Source organism: Epinephelus lanceolatus, chromosome 19 (genome assembly GCF_041903045.1).
Source record: "Epinephelus lanceolatus isolate andai-2023 chromosome 19, ASM4190304v1, whole genome shotgun sequence".
Lineage (NCBI taxonomy): Eukaryota > Metazoa > Chordata > Actinopteri > Perciformes > Serranidae > Epinephelus > Epinephelus lanceolatus.
Genome location: NC_135752.1, coordinates 31,386,474 through 31,403,118, shown reverse-complemented (window position 1 = coordinate 31,403,118; position 16,645 = coordinate 31,386,474). Strand labels below are relative to the sequence as shown.

The following is a 16,645-nucleotide window of genomic DNA, read 5'->3' as shown; positions in this document are numbered from 1 at the left end:
TGCCAAGTTCTTATCAACTCCTAGATAGGAGCAATAGAAGGCGTCCCTACTGCAAACATTACAAGTTGGCATGGTTTGTGCACGGCCCAAGACAGGAGGGCTGTGCAGCGGGTGATTAAAACGGCCCAGACCATCACTGATACCCATCTACCAAGCACTGGTGAGATGGGTGAGGCGAGGTGCCTGCACAGAGCACAAATATACAAGTATTAAAAGACAGCACTCACCCCAGAAACAGCCTGTTCACCCTGCTGCCATCTGGCAAAGGATACAGAAGTATCCGCTGTGTACCACCAGACTACAGAGCAGCTTCTTTCTTCAGGCAGTAAGAGTCCTCAACTCATCCTCCACACTCCATCATAAAAATATGTTTGTTTTGTTTTTTTCCCTGTATATCAAACGGGACCACAGCTTGCATTTTGTTGTGCAATCCTGTGCTGCAGAATGACAATACATGACCCTTGAAGCTAGGTAACGTTTTCTAAAAAGCACATGCCTGGAGATGACAAGAGAGAGTCAAGTTAAATGCATTTACAACATTTTGTCTATTTAGTTTGAATCAGTGCAGTTTAAAAGTAGCTTTGCCAAATTTCAGTGTTCAAAAGCCACATTGAAGCTTACACTATACTATAATTAGCCCTTATTCCCAGCATTACTTTGTGGTTTTTAGCTTTGAAGTTCATTCTTAACCTTAGGGACAGCATGAGTGACAAAATAATCTCAACTTAAAGATCCGCTTAGCTTTTTCATAGCTTTCAATCATGTCGCACAGTCTTCATCAACAAACGTGCTGGTTCACGGGTCGTCTCGTGACCTATGAATGGAACTTCAGTCACAAGATAGCAAGTGGTCATAAATGGGGGTGAGATGGAGATTGTAACCCCTATCTCAGGGACAGTCTCTGTTACTGGATGTGGATGGAGTCCTTGACCTTTCCACCGGCTCCTGATCGATGACTTTGACCTGTTTTGCTCTGGTGGTCACAGACAGCTGATGTCGTCTGCTTCCTGTGTTCATTCAGTCTTTTGCCTCTTTACAGCTGAATACAACTATATGTATACTGTCATGACATTTACGTTGTACACATCAGAGCTCCCAGCTTAAAGAGATAGTTCACCCCAAAATCCAAAATACATTTTTTTTTTTTCCTCTTACCTGTGGCACTATTCATCAGTCTAGATGGACCTTTTTACAGCAGACATTTTAACTTGCCGTAGTTGGAAAACCACAGGTAAAACTGATAACATAAACTGATCCAGCATGCAAAATACCCAACACATTCTCACTCCGACCTCATCACATATCAATGTTTGGTCATGGACTTTCCACATCCAGATACGACAATTGGTTAATTGGTTAATTGAGTCAACATTCAAATTCCGCCTGTTACATGCATTGTCTTCTTTTAAAATACACTTCTGTTTTCACATACAGTCTCTTTCAAAATAAATGCACTACAAATTGACGTTTTTTTTCTTCAACATGAACGCACGTGGTTAGGTTTAGGCAACAAAAACATGCAGTTGAGTTTAGGATAAAAGAACAGGGTTTGGCTTCAGAATCTTACGGGAAGCGAACACCGCTCCTTCGGGTAAAAGTCAGTGTTTGTTGGACCAATCCATCCACGGTGCACTTTCGCCACCGTAACTTTCGTACGTGTCCCCCTACGTTTCCCCCTGATGCCGCCAGGTGCCATTAAACTATATTGGCAACTGGCTGCATATGACGCTGATGGTAAAGAACCCCGGTACAACACCGTAAATTGACTTTTTTTTCCTTCAATAACTAGCGCACGTGGTTGGGTTAAGGCAACAAAAGCATGTGGTTAGGTTTAGGAAAAAGATCAGGGTTTGGCTTTAGAATGTTATGGGACGCAAACACCACTTTGTGAAAGTTGGTATTTGTTGGACCCATCCGCCACCAATCCCACCCACCCTACTTACAATATCATGCCAACACTTAAAGGATGGTGTCAGTTGCGCAAGTCACTGCCCAAGTGCTGGATTTCGAGGACCTTGGAGTGCGACTTACATGGAAAAATATGTATGTCCTTTTTATAAAAGTAGCAGCCTAAGTGAGCATAGTGATCGAGCAGGACAAGATGCCAAACTTGGCTCATATCCTAGCTGCATCAGCTGATCTCAAGCAGCCCAGTCATTGATGGAGCAGCTGATTGATAGAAGGGAGTCAGCTGATAGATCACATGATTCCTTTCTATGCAACCAATTGGTGAATCTCATTCAGGGTGCCCTATTTAAACTGCTCTGGCCTGCCTACTGTTGCTGCTTCTTCTTCAAGCTACTTTGCAACCCACCTCCACCCCAGCTCCTCTTTTTCATCATTGTCATCAGTGTCATCAGTGTCTTATCCGTGTCATTTCTGTTTGTCATTGATGCTTGGGAGTCTTTGCTGCTGCTCTCCCTGCCTTAGGCTATCCATGTAGAGGCATAGAAGGGCAGAGAGGTTTGCTCTGTCTGCCTCAGGCTTTCCTTGTATGCGTGTGAAAGGGCAGAAAGGTGTGCTTTCTCCACTTTAGGCTTTCTCCATAGGGCCTAGGAAAGGCAGAGAGGCCCGAGAACAGAGCCACACTGCCAAATATAATACTGCAAATTGAAATAAAGTTTTCTTTGACTAAAGTGGTCCTGACTGAATTACATTTTATATTTATTTTGATGTTTATTCATTGGAGTTCTAGGTCCTGTGTCCTGGATAAAATCTTTATAAATGTTGGTTCGATCTTTGATTGAGCCCTCAAGGTTATTTTTCTTACTATATCATTCTTGTTATGTTTTCATTATTTAACACCTAGATAAAAGTGTCAGCAGTTGCAACTTCAATATTCTTCTTTCAACATTGCTGGTTCCCTGCCTGTGTTATGTCTCCAGCTGCTATAAACACTGCCTCTCAGCTCTTGGTGCTCGGGGAGATGACATGACCTCATCCTGGTACTTCATTTCCCTCTCTGTCTCCCAGTCCGACCCCATGTTGACTGTCAGGTTTTCACTGCTTGTTTTGAAGGCTTTAAATGGGTCAGACGGCCTAGACCTTTTTACGTTAGCTCGTATAAAGCTCTAAGTGATTCCACAGAGAGCGCAAGGGTTTTGAGGTTGCAAGCCCAAGACTGTGGAAGAGCACTCTTTGAATCAAATCAGCAAAACTCAGTTTATTCTTCAAGTATTCTAATGCAAGTCAGCATAGCTGTGAATGTATTATTGTTTGCGTTGTGCATGTTTGATTGGTTATTTTGCAGCATTGTGATTGCCCCATGGTTGTTTTCAGCCTTGATTTACTGATAAACTTGACTTCTTTTGAACTTAGCTACCACAGCTATTCTGTTGTTTTCATCTATGTGGAATATGCAATGTTTTTTTTTTTTTTTTTTTTTTTTAATGAAACGTTTCCGTGCGTTTTTCATGCATATTTTAATAATTCTAGTCTCATTTCAAACATCCCCGTCTCCCTAAAGAAATTCAGTCCTGAGGTTAATTGAGTCAACATTTAAAACACTTTGTTATGGAGAAATCCTCAAGACAGCTATGACTCTGGAGAACAGCAAGAATGTCACAGGACAAATACAGCCCTCTTTCTGACACACACACACACACAACAGAGCCACAGCTTAACAACATGTATTTCCACTTCGCATGCTAATCTCAAGCCCACATATCTAAAGTAACAGCCGCAAACATTCCAGGCATTGGCTAATAACAGAAAAATGATGGACATTTGATCTTTACTCAATTCTTTTGTCACACAAAAGCTCTAAAACCACTAGTAGCAATTTAAAATCCTGCCAAGGTCACATCATGAGATGAATGACAGTATGTGTCTGTAAAGATACTGGGTAGGCTGTATTCAGTATTTCAACAATGATGTGGCAACAGGGCCTTTGAAGACATTTTAAATATTTGTCAGTCAAATATTGCAAGAATCTATTATATCTGTGAGCTACCTTGAACTGATAAGGCCTTTGATAATCCACAACCGAAAATCAGTTTGCAAGAAAATACACCTTTAGTAATAAGACATAATAAAAACAAAATGAGATTAAGATTTATACCTAATGAACAAAATAAAACTCTCACATGTGAACATGTATGATTCATATGCTTAAAAACTGTGATGGTGGTAGAGGACATCAGGGCTGCCAGCTCTCATTCATTGACAGTGAGACTCATGCTACTGACATTTCTCTCACACACTTTCACAGCATAAAATAAAATTTCTCATGCCGGAAAAAACAAACTTATAACTGAGCTTGCAGCGATATATCTGATCTTTTGAATCAATTGACCTCTAGTCAGGCTCAAGTCATATAGTTTATGACTTTTGACTCAACTTGACAAAGTCAAAAAAGACATACAACTGGTGCAAAAGTTGCAGAAGAAAATCACAAAGGATTAAAATTACATTACCAAATGCCAGTTGGAAAAAAAATCATACAAAGATCATTTAATCTGTGTGAAAATACTATGCGGTGGCCAAAAAAATAACAGGTATATATACACCTGTACTTGTTCAACTGCTCCTTAATGCAAATAGCTTATCAGCCAATCACATGGCAGCAACTCAATGCATTTACTCACAGAGCAACAGAATGGGGAAGAAAGGTGATTCAAGTGGCTTTGAATGTGGCATGGTTGAGGGTGCCAGACTGGCTGGTCTGAGTGTTTCAGAAACTGATGATCTACTAGGATTTTCACACACAACCATCTCCAGACTGGTTCAAGATGATAGAAAGGCAACAGTAACTCAAATAACCATCCAACACATCCAACCTTGAAGCAGATGGGCTACAGCAGCAGAAGACCACACCAGGTGCCACTCCTGTCAGCTAACAACAGGAAACTGAGGCTACAATTCACACAGGCTCACCAAAACTGGACAATAGAAGATTGGAAAAATGTTGCCTGGTCTGATGAGTCTGGATTTCTGCTGCCACATTCAGATGGTTGGGTCAGAATATGAAAGCATGGATCCATCCTGCCTTGTATCAACGGTTCAGGCTGCTGGTGGTGTAATGGTGTGGGGGATATCTTCTTGGCACACTTTGGGCCCCTTAGTACCAACTGAGCATGGTTTAAACACCACAGCCTACCTGAGTATTGTTGCTGACCGTCCATCCCTTTATGACCACAGTGTACCCATCTTCTGTTGGCTACTTCCAGCAGGATAACCCACCATGTCACAAAGACTGGTTTCTTGAACATGACAATGAGTTCACTGTACTCCAGTGGCCTCCACAGTCACCAGATCTCAGTCCAATAGAGCACCTTTGGGATGTGGTGGAACGGGAGATTCACATCATGGATGTGCAGCCGACAAATCTGCAGCAACTGTGTGATGTCATCATGTCAATATGGACCAAAATCTCTGAGGAATGTTTCCAGCACCTTGTTGAATCTATGTCACAAAGAATTAAGGCAGTGCTGAAGACAAAAAAGGGGTCCCACCTGGTACTAGCAAGATGTACTCAATAAAGTGGCCAGTGTCCTCTTGTTAAAATGGCATTACATTTGGTAAAGGGTAAAGGACTTTGGTCTTGACTTGGGACTTACTTGTGACTTGCAAAACAATGATTTGAGTCCACCTCTGCTATTTATATATCTAAATACATGATATACACATATACAGAATGCTTATCGAAATATGAATGCATATGCATATTTACCAACACAGGGAGCTGGCCTGCCCACGTGCATACAAATGACGAATCTAAAACCTGTGTGAAGACTATATTACAGCAGGATAAACAGATTGAGGGTATTTGGGCAAAACTGAAAGAACTCGTTTATATGCAGACAAATACAGGCTGATTACCAATGACTGTGTGTTGTTCTATGCAACATGTTAATAATGATGCATCATGTTTCAGATGTCCATCCTGTCTGTCCTCGGACTCAGCAGCTGTCATTACTTTCTCTTCATAGAGCGTTTGTATTTATCTCCTTACCACCTGAAACTGATTGTTAGTTGCTGCTCTGTGTGCACAAGTGGATGCTGCTGGCCCTATTTTCGCGGACCCAGTGGCTTGGCCATGGTCGCAGTCAAGTACGCCCTGACGAGTGCGTCTGTTTTGGTAATTTCGTGGCCAGGCTCCCTTGGCGCGACTAATCACAGAGCTCTCCTCGTCATGATGCACTGACCATTCTGGGAGTCATGTAGAGAGCTTCCATCAGAGGAATCCTATCGTTTTCTGGGGCTTGGGATAGGAATTAACTTTTAAAAGTTTACACTTTGGCCAGACTCGTATAAATCTTGCTGCCTGGTGTATTAAGATAGAGACGTTGGTGAAAGACTGGCAGGGACTGACCGTATGGATGGTCCTGAGGGAGTCATTAGCAGAGTGAGAAGTTTTAAGTGATTCTTCAGGAGGGACCTTCTATGTGAAGGGTGATTAATCAGCATCATTTAGGCAATGATGTCTGGAGGTTGGCAAGAAGCTGAAGTCTGTGCTGATCAACCATACTTATTCATCATTGAGCATAATTATAGAACTGGCTTTTCATCTATAAATGCTTTAAAATTTAAATGTGGCAGCTGAACTTCAGAAACAAAACTCCTGGAGGTTACAGAATGATGGAAACCCGTGATTAAGCTCAGGCAGACAACTCAAAGACCCCGTACAGTCACATCTCTCCGCATGTTGCTACATATATATCCAACCAAGGCCGTAGCCATGTGGTCAACACTGGTGGGGTCCAAATCTGCCAGGAGGCTCTGGGGTCCTGTCACAAGGTGGAAGTGCTAGTTTTATTATGTTCTATTATTTTGCTGTGCTTCTATATGTCGCTGTGTTTTATTTTGCATGTTTTATTGTGCTTGGTTTTACTGTTTTCTTTTTTGCTTACCTGGCGAAAAAGTCTTTTACAGATGGACAACGCAGCCATTCAACCAGACAAGACTGTGTTGGAGAACAACCAATGAGGTGGCGGAGAGGAGGGCTTCAGTGACCAGGGCAAGGTGTGTTGGATTGGGCAGGACAGCCAGAGAGAATAGCCAACAGGACTGCTCGAAGGGAGCACTGAAACCAGAGCAGATGAAGCGTGAAGGAAGCAGCACCAGGGGAAAGCGGCGAGGTGACACCGCATCTGAAGCAGCACGGCAGTTGGCAGTCTATTCACGGGAGGTCCACCGAGAGAAGCCAGCGCAGAAGAGCTACCTGTGGACACAGCACTAGGCAAGGCAAGGCAAGTTTATTTGTAGAGCACAATTCGTACACAAAGTAATTCAAAGTGCTTTATAGAGCAAGAAAATGCATTAAAATCACAATACAAAATAAAAACATAAATGATCATTATAAAATGAACTTTAAAAGAGAAGAGTGCAGATAAGATCCTTTCAGTCATATGCACAGTGAAATAGAGCTGTTTTGAGCCTAGATTTGAACATTGTCAGAGTAGAGGCCTGTCTCACATCTTCAGAAAGACTGTTCCAGATTTTAGCTGCATAAAACTGGAATCCTGATTCCCCATGTTTAGTCCTGACTCTGGGCACCAGCAGGAGGCCGGTCCCTGAGGTCCTCAGAGTCCGAGATGGTTCATATGGCACTAACATGTCAGAGATGTACTTTGGTGCTAGGCCGTGGAGAGACTTGTACACAAGCAGAGCTGCTTTAAAGTCTATTCTCTGAGCCACAGGAAGCCAGTGTAGAGACCTGAGCACAGGACTAATGTGCTCGTACTTCCTGGTTCTGGTCAGGACCCGAGCAGCAGCATTCTGGATGTACTGCAGCTGTCTTACGGCCCGTTTGGAGAGGCCAGTGAGCAGGCCGTTACAGTAGTCTAACCTACTAGAGACAAATGCATGGACAAGTCTCTCCAAGTCAGGTTTAGACACTATACCTTTGATTTTGGCAATGTTTTTTAGATGGTAAAAAGCTGCTGATGTTATTGATTTGATGTGGCTGTTAAATTTCAAGTCTGAGTCCATTATTCCCCTGAGATTTCTAACCTGATTTGTAGGTTTTAGAGAGAGAGACTGGAGGTGACTGCTGACACTTTCTCTTTGTTTCTGTGGACCAAATACGATGACTTCAGTCTTGTCTGAATTTAGCTGGAGAAAGTTGTTTTGCATCCACACACTGACCTGTTGGATACAGTGACAGAGTGAATCCACTGGTCCATATTCACCTGCTGTCAGTGAGACATAGATCTGAGTGTCGTCTGCATAATTGTGGTAGGACACATTATTACTTTGTATTAACTGGCCTAAAGGCAGCATGTAGAGATTGAACAGAAGGGGTCCCAGGATTGACCCTTGGGGCACCCCACAGGTCAAGGCCATGTGGTCTGAGACACAGTTACCAATTTCAACAAAGTACTTCCTGTCTTCTAGATAGGACTTCAGCCAATTTAGGGCAGTGCCAGAGATGCCCACCCAGTCCTCTAGTCTCTGTGAAAGGATCTCATGATCGACAGTGTCAAAAGCAGCACTCAGATCTAGCAGGACTAAAACTGAGACTTTGCCTGCGTCAGTGTTCAGGCGGATGTCATTTGTCACCTTAATAAGAGCGGTCTCAGTGCTGTGATGGGGTCTAAAACCTGACTGGAAAGCATCAAAGGAGTTGTTCATTAGGAGAAGTCAGTAAGCTGTTGGTAAACAACTTTCTTAAGGACTTTGCCTAAAAACGGTAGATTTGAAATGGGCCGGTAGTTGTTCAGTACTGTGGCATCGAGACTGCTCTTCTTTAGGAGATGCTTTATGACCGCAGTTTTCAAGGCCTTTGGGAATGTTCCAGATTGTAGTGACATGTTAACTATGTGAGCGAGTGGTGGTAACAAACTGCTCAGCACAGACTTTAGAAATCTAGTGGGTAACACATCGAGGCAGCATGTAGATGAACTCAGACTGGTGATGATCTCTTGGACAGTTTTGTCAGTTACAGGTGCAAAATGAGTCAGCTCTATGGGTGGCTGCAGGGTTGTTATTGGTATTGCGGAATTGATGGCATTTTTAATGGTCTGAACCTTGTCGCAAAAGAATACTGCAAACTCATTACACTTAGATGTGGAGATCAGCTCCAACGGCAGTAGAGCTGGAGGGTTTGTTAATCTGTTCACTGTTGCAAATAAGACACGCGAGCACTACAACGCTTCATAGCTATCAGGCACAGTTGGGAGCTCTGCACGAATAAGTGAGTGTCCCCCACCTTGACTTGGGTGTAGTAAGTAATGGTGCTGTCGACCAGTGATTGCCGGTTGTCTTTATTACAGGTTGCCTGTGGGCACGCAAACTTCCAACATGGAGGGATGGAGCTACGGTGTCGCAATGCCATTTTGGCTGGAGCCTGCTGCCAGATAACTCTGCCAAACTGAGATAAGGACAGTTGATTGTTTTAATCCTCCAGCTGCTTCCCCAGACATTTTTAAGAACATTTTAATGTGGGCCTTTTATATTTGTTTTATGTCTATTGCTTTGTTTTCAGGAAATAGTATCTTAGTATCTTAACTTATTGTCTTTTGAGCCCGGTTTCACTTCAAAGTCGTCGAAATCCGGCACTTGGGCAGTGACTTGCAGCGTCAGAAACCAATGAAAAAAGGGGTCCTTTACCGTTGGCATGATATGCGGCCAGTTGCCAATATAGTTTAATGACACCCAGCAGTGTCAGGGGTAAACGATGGGTGGTGAATAAGTCCAACAAATACTGACTTTCATCCAAAGAGAGCAGTGATCGCATCCCGTAAGATTCTGAAGCCAAACCCTGTTCTTTTTTCCTAAACTCAACTGCCTAAACCTAAACATGTGCGTTTATGTTGAAGAAAAAAAACGTCAATTTGCCGTGTTGTACTGACAGTGCGTTTAATTTTGAAAGAGACTGTGTGTAAACAGTAAATTTCCCTCCGAAAACTGAAGTGTATTTTGAAAGAAGACAATGCATGTAACCAGCAGAACTTGAGATGATGACCAAGAACGTCAGCAACCAACGTACCCAGGGTACCTTGCATGTTGTACGTGGAAAGTCCATGACCAAGCACGTCAATATGTGACGAGGTCGGAGTGAGAATGTGTTGGTCTCTTAGGGTCTTATCTACAGCACTCATGGGATTAGTACTGTATCTATTCTAATTTTTGTAATAAATTTTACTTTGACCTGCCTAATACCTGACCTCCTAATTGACCTGCACTCCTTAGTTCTTTTAGTGTTGCTCTCCACTCGATTTTAAACTCTACTAGGTATGCTCTCCTCCCTCTGATATATATATTAAAATTACTGCCTTGTATCCAGTGTTCCCTTTGGCTAATTGCTGGTTCATTTAAATAATCTTTGCTTCGCCTGCTGCTATGTCCAGTTCCTTTGCAACCTCTGCTGCAAAAGTTTAGGTTAGATAACTGTTAGATGACTCTCAGTGGGCGGTTGGTCATGCCAAGCTGTTGGCCTCAGCGCCACTTCTAGGAAGAAGCGAGTTTTCCTCGCCCTGCTGTCAACACCTCAATTTTCCCAGAGAGGGGGTTATCATCAGCTACAGATCACGGCTTCACTCTGGCATGGTAAGTGGTGCCTCTGCTAACATGTGTATTATCAGATGCATTGGCTGTGTTTAGCCAGTGTGTGTTCGCAGCTTGCAGTCGATGCCCCGTATGTGCTGGTTACTGCTCTGTTCTCGTTATGCAATTATCTCAAGTGCTGCTTTTGTATTGGTATTGATTGGGAGTTAATTCCTTGTTGCAACTGAGCTCATGTTTCTCTTGGTTATTGTTTGTCAGGGGCATTATGATGCTTTTATTCATTCATTTATGCTTTTTTATTCACAAGTAATCATGTTTGAGTGTTACAGGCTGGTGGTTGTTTTCTTTTGGCTCAATGCAAACTCTGATCTCTAGTTGAGTGTAATGTATGTTGGCTTTCAGAGTGTAAACATGACTGCCGTCTTGCTCACAGCCTATTCATGTAATTATTTCCCATTACTGGCTCCATGGGAAAATCAATATGTCTCATACAGGAGAGGTATTCACATTCATGCTTCTCTACACACTTTTCAGCCAAACTATTTCAACTCCAATGTAATGGCTTACTTTGCTGTTTCGCTCAGCTGCAGTCATGGCCTATCTTAGGTTCATATCCATGTACTGATGGTCATCTACTGCTTGTCAACACGACATGGCATTTCATAAAGAGAGACGATCTGCTGCACGGCATGAATATCTGATGTTAATATCCGTAACTTGATAATCATCTGCTGCTGACATGTCTTGGCCTGCTGCTGCTGCATATCAGGTGGATTAGTCAGTTTAGATTTATTCATTTCACTTCACAAAGGTGTTGATAGCATATTCCCTGCAACGGCTGGAGATGCTTTGTTGGGGGAACGGCCACTCAGTAAGTGGTGCTGCTTTTACACTGCTGAGCTGAGTTTAGACTCTGGGGGGCCCAAGGCAAAGAAACCCACTAAGGGCCTTTTTCATTGTGTTGACGGTAACACTTAATTTTAACAGGTAGCTAACTGCCTGTCCTAGCTAACAATATCTGGCTGTCACATGGTTAGCTATAAGGGGTTGGAGGGTTTGGGGAGCAGTGGTAGGGCACTGTAAAGGGCATGCATCTGAGGTTTAAGGTGGTTAATAATGGTCTTTGCAAAATGTGCCAATATAGCCCCATATCCACCGAGCAGTGCAGTACGGTTCAGTTCAGCACGTTTTTTTTTTTTATTTCCACTGTGAAAAGTTGTGGATGGTACCAATGAAACCGTTCCGTACCGTCCCCATTTTTGGTCCCCCCTCTGTTGGGGGACCTAGCACACAGATCTGGTACTAAAAGGTGGAGCTGTGAACACTGCAGTCTGTTGATTGGTCAATAGAGGACGGTCACTCTGCTCAGAGCTGATTTGTGGCTGGTTTTGAGGCTCATGTAACCACTGTTCATACTGTGGAGAGTTTGATTAGTAAACTGTACCTATAAAATGAAAAGATGTTTTGCTGCCTCTCACAGCAGCTGTAGACTGAGAATCCAAAAGCGAACCTTAAATTTCACTGTGACAACTCTGACCATTACTTTAGTTTGTATATTCTCTCTTGGTATATGTTTCAAAATATCTATTAATTCTGACTGGATTATGTGAACTGCAAATATCCCAATCCTCACTTGGAGAAAAAAAAAAAAAGTGTTGCAGAGCGTTGTTCCTGTGGGCTACGGCAACACTAAACCCCTGAGCTTGCCTGAGAAGGACTAAATGCACAGACCTGCTATTTTTAAATATCCCATGGAGAGAGACTCTCACTGCAGCCTGTTTTATTTTGTTCTGGAAATGTCGGCGTGCAGCCTTGATCTGTGGACGATAAACAAGGTATAGACAAAGGTAAACGAGGAAAAACAGTGAGTGCTGGACGGAGCAGTGAGTGACAACGACCCCGCCCACATTTAAGAGTACTGTTTGGGGTTGAAATTCTAGGGTCTAGGTACCATGTCTGAGGGGTTACTTTTGGCTCCAAAGGTACCATACTGAAAGTGTTTGGTGGAAATGGGGCTTATGAGTGGCCACTGGGGAACCTTTTCTCAATTTCTGGGGGGTTCTCGGACATTTACATGGTTTGCCTCTCTTGACGGTGCATCCCTGAGGGAGTGACATGGTCAAAGTCACCAAGGCTCAATCCCATTTCTTATTTTAAGCCCCACCCCTTGTTTACAACTGCCACCTTGCCCCTTGGAACAAAGTTACAAGGGGTATTGGTTGAAATCTTCCCTTATGATATGGAAAAACTCTTCAAGACTCTGACACATCAGCAGTAGTCGCTCATGCTGGTGTTTACGCAAACATACACAACGAGTGCTGCCGGACATTGCAAATATGTCATCTTTTGGAGTGGCGATTTTTTTTTTTGTGTGGGCTGCATCCTTTAGCCATTGTCAAGATGTTCCCAGTTTGTTCAACACTTGCATTTTATGCTATCAATCAATCAAACAAGTAATAAAAAAAGAACACTGCTTCATTACGAGGGTACTTGTGGTACTTGTTCTAAAGGCTAATAATAGCAGCTCTTGTTCTACCCTGTCATGAACAAATCAGCAGTAACAATGTAACCTTAGTTGGTTAGCTACAAGAAACTGGCATACTAGCAATTTCGACGTACTGCGATAAAACGATAGTTACCTTCATTTTAAAATCTTTATTAACACAGAAAATACAATTGTGGGGGTTTGTTGCTTGTGTCATCCAGCCGATGATTTCTCATAACACTCGGTCTAAAGTTTGCTTCTGTTTGGAGGTTTGCCCCACTCCTCCCACATCAAGAATTGGAACACCCTACCCCTTGATGCAAATGAGCAAAATGTAAGGGTTGATTGAAATATGACTCCTTTTGAGTGCCTCTTTTTGATTTCCTCCTGGATTCCTTGTGTGTTCATTTTGGGATATCTTAAAAACACTGTGGGGGGAGGGGGAGGTAAACTCAGAGGGCTAACAGTTGCTGGGCTCTGGGAGAGGTTGTGAATATGTACTTTGATGAATGCTGAGAATTGGGACTCGCTTTACAGGCTGCATTTTTGAGAATCAATGATACATGTGTGGAAAGCAAACATTTCCTTGGTTTCCATGGCACTGTTTGCTCATCCTGATTGAAGAATCTTTAAAATAAGGAGAAAGCACCAGACCAGCAGTTGGCGATGATGGAATCAGAGATGATCTCACTGAGAACCCCGCAGTCCCCCAGTCAGGAGCAGATGGCTGAAGCACATGATCTGTTGAACACCACTCCTGGTGTGGGTTGCGACAGCAGTGGCTGTTTTGAAATAACTGGTGCTTACATAAAGGGTTGCCATTCGCTCCATGATGGAGTTTGATATTTTAGTTTCTCACTCATTTCTCTCGAGTCGCTGACTAATTGCTCCGACAGTCATAATTAAAGTGAAAGCCTCCCAGTGAGCTGCCCTCCAACTTGGAGATTATATGAGGTTATGAGTGATCACGAGTCATTCCTAGAGAGGCGTACGTATTGCTGTTTTAAAAAAAATAAAAACAGCTTCTGTATGAGACTTCACATTGAAGTGTCAAATCAAATTAACATGCCTAACATGAAAAGAATGATTCGTCAGTGAGTCAGCCGTCATGAGGCAAAGCAAAGTTATTAGTGGCACATTTGTTTGAAGCGAAGACCAGGAGGAGGAGGAAGAGGAGGAGGAACATGAGAATCAGAGGGGCTGTTTTTCTGGGGGGGGGGGGGAGGTTTCAGCCTTTGCTTATCAAAGACAAAAAGTGATCTGTATATCCTTTGATGACCTTGTACGTGCACATGTACTTTACGTATCCTCACAGCTATTTCTGCGGATATCATCATGGGTGATGGAGGAAATTGGTATATGTATTTAATTCCTGGTTTATGTCTTAAACTGTCATTGGATTCCTGTCTGGCAAACAGAAAGAAGGGAAGTGTTATTATTATTATATTTTATAAATTATTAATAATATTGCTAAAGTTTTTTATAAAGTTAAATAATCTCATCTTCCTTATCAAATCGTTGCCTCAATTCTATCTTTTCCCATGTTTCTGTATTGTGATCTATTATCTAGCTTGACCTGTGTGTGCATATCTTTGATTCACAGGTTTCCACACACTTTAAGCTATCATATAATCTGAGATAGTGGATGGAGAGGCAGCGTCTGAAAGGTATGTATCCAATGTCACGGCGGCGGCTTCAGTGTATTTTGCTTATAGTTTAACATTTTCTTCCTGAGGCCTTTCTGTGGAAGTGTTATAGACTGCCAACTGTTTGGACTTGGGTCAACAGGGAGCCCGAGCCACATGAATAATGCATGGTGTCTGCTCGCAGGCATACAGCCCTGTCTGTGCTGCCACTGCACATGCAGCGCCAGAGACGGAGGCTGAGTTACAGAGATCATAGAGGAGAGCGGCGGATAAGACTGAGACACAGAATGGAAGGACGGGGGGACCGCGAAATACAGAGGACAAAACCAAGCACAGAGATTTACAACCTGTATGACAGAAAACAAGATATTTAAAGGGTCAAATTACTCTAATTACACTAACACATTTCTCGTGTACCACTGCATCTAATGGTTTTTTCCATTATCGACTGATCTGTCAAGCATTTTTCTTTTTTAATTTAATGTTAATTTTATTAAATGGAGCCTCATAGTTACCCAAACTGTGATGTCACATCTTTAAATGTGTTGTTTTTTCCGATCAACAGTCAGAAAACCAAAGTTTTAACATTTACAAGCAAATATTTGGTTTTATTTTTCATGATAAACGACGTCAATGCTAGATGCAAGCAGCAACCTGCATGGCTGAAAAATAAAGTCAACCACGGAAATGCCAAAAAGTGCAGTGTCTTAAAATGGCCACTAGAGGCTGGCTCCAAAAGCGAGTCAATTCCCATTAACCTCCATGTTAAATGCCCACCTTACAGCAGAAATAAACATGTTTACAGCCTGTTACAAAATACCTTTTGGTCTCTAGAGCTGATTCACCCTTTCGTGACAACTGCACTGGGGTCAGTTTTTATAATACTCACCAGCGGCTGTGTCTCAGGAGGTTTGGCAGGTCGTCCACTGATGTGAAGATCGGCAGATCTACGGCAGTTCAATCCTTGGCTCCTCAGTCCACGCTGAAGCATCTTTAGGCAAGATACTGAACCTGATGCATGTGCCATGGTGTAAGTACCTGTAAATGGTTGAATGAGTAGCAGGTGGCACCTTGTGTGATAGCCCCAGTCACCAGTGTGTGAAAGAATGTGTGTGAAAGGGTGAATGTGATATACAGTGTAAAAGTTCTTAAAGTGGTTGGAAGACCAGAAAGGGGATATACAAATGCAAGTCCATTTACCTGTTTACATTTAAAGTTTAAAGTTAAGTTCATAACTAAGGATGGGGCCGACATTTGGATTCAGCTAGGGGAGCCCTTCTGTGTGGAGTTTGCATGTTCTCCCCGTGTCTGTAGGTGTGAATGTGAGTGTGAATGGTTGTCTGTCTCTATGTGTCAGCCCTGTGACAGCCTGGCGACCTGTCCTGCCTCTCACCAAATGTCAGCTGGGAGAGGCTCCAGCCCCCTGCGACCCCTAACGAGATAAGCAATTACTGAAAATAATGAATGTTGGGGTATTAGTATCCTCAGGCTCTAAGTCAGATCCTTGCTCCTCCCACGTGCCACTCTCTAGTCCAAATATGGTCACTTCTGGCTCCAAAAATCCAAGATGGCCAAAATGCCAAACTCAACAGACCACAAACCAGTGGGTGATGGCCATTATTTTTATACAGTCAGACAAAACAACATTTGAAAATGTGACCTTGGACTTTGAGAAACTCAATGCATTAATCAACTAATCATGCCAGCACTGGCCACTAGTAGTGTCTGCCCTGACAGATAGTTTCAATTCCATGTGCACAAGTTTTGTGAAATCTGTCTCTATGTTCTTTTGCTGCCTAAAAACAATGGACGTAAATGGAATTTTTATCTGTGCTCCCTAAAGCTTAAAAAAATCACATTTGACAAACTCAACAGCAAAAGTATTTTTACAGAAACAATGCCCCAGTTACTCTGGATAATCTACAGACTTCACTGTCGGCACTCCCAGTGGAACTAAATGTTTTCAATGCTTTGAGCATCACAAACAAAATTCCATTCACCCACGATGTACTGGGGCGGGAGCAGAAATCTCAGCACCTTGACATGTACACTCAGTTGCCAGTTT

General features: G+C 42.7%; 1 long non-coding RNA gene across 1 annotated transcript; it reads left to right on the top strand.

Annotated features, from left to right (window-relative positions):
- Window positions 1-14,477: 14,477 nt before the first annotated feature.
- On the top strand, window positions 14,478-15,884 carry LOC144458737 (uncharacterized). Its single transcript, XR_013488126.1, has 2 exons — window positions 14,478-14,601; window positions 14,765-15,884. It is a non-coding gene; the product is annotated as an uncharacterized LOC144458737 (long non-coding RNA).
- Window positions 15,885-16,645: the final 761 nt, after the last annotated feature.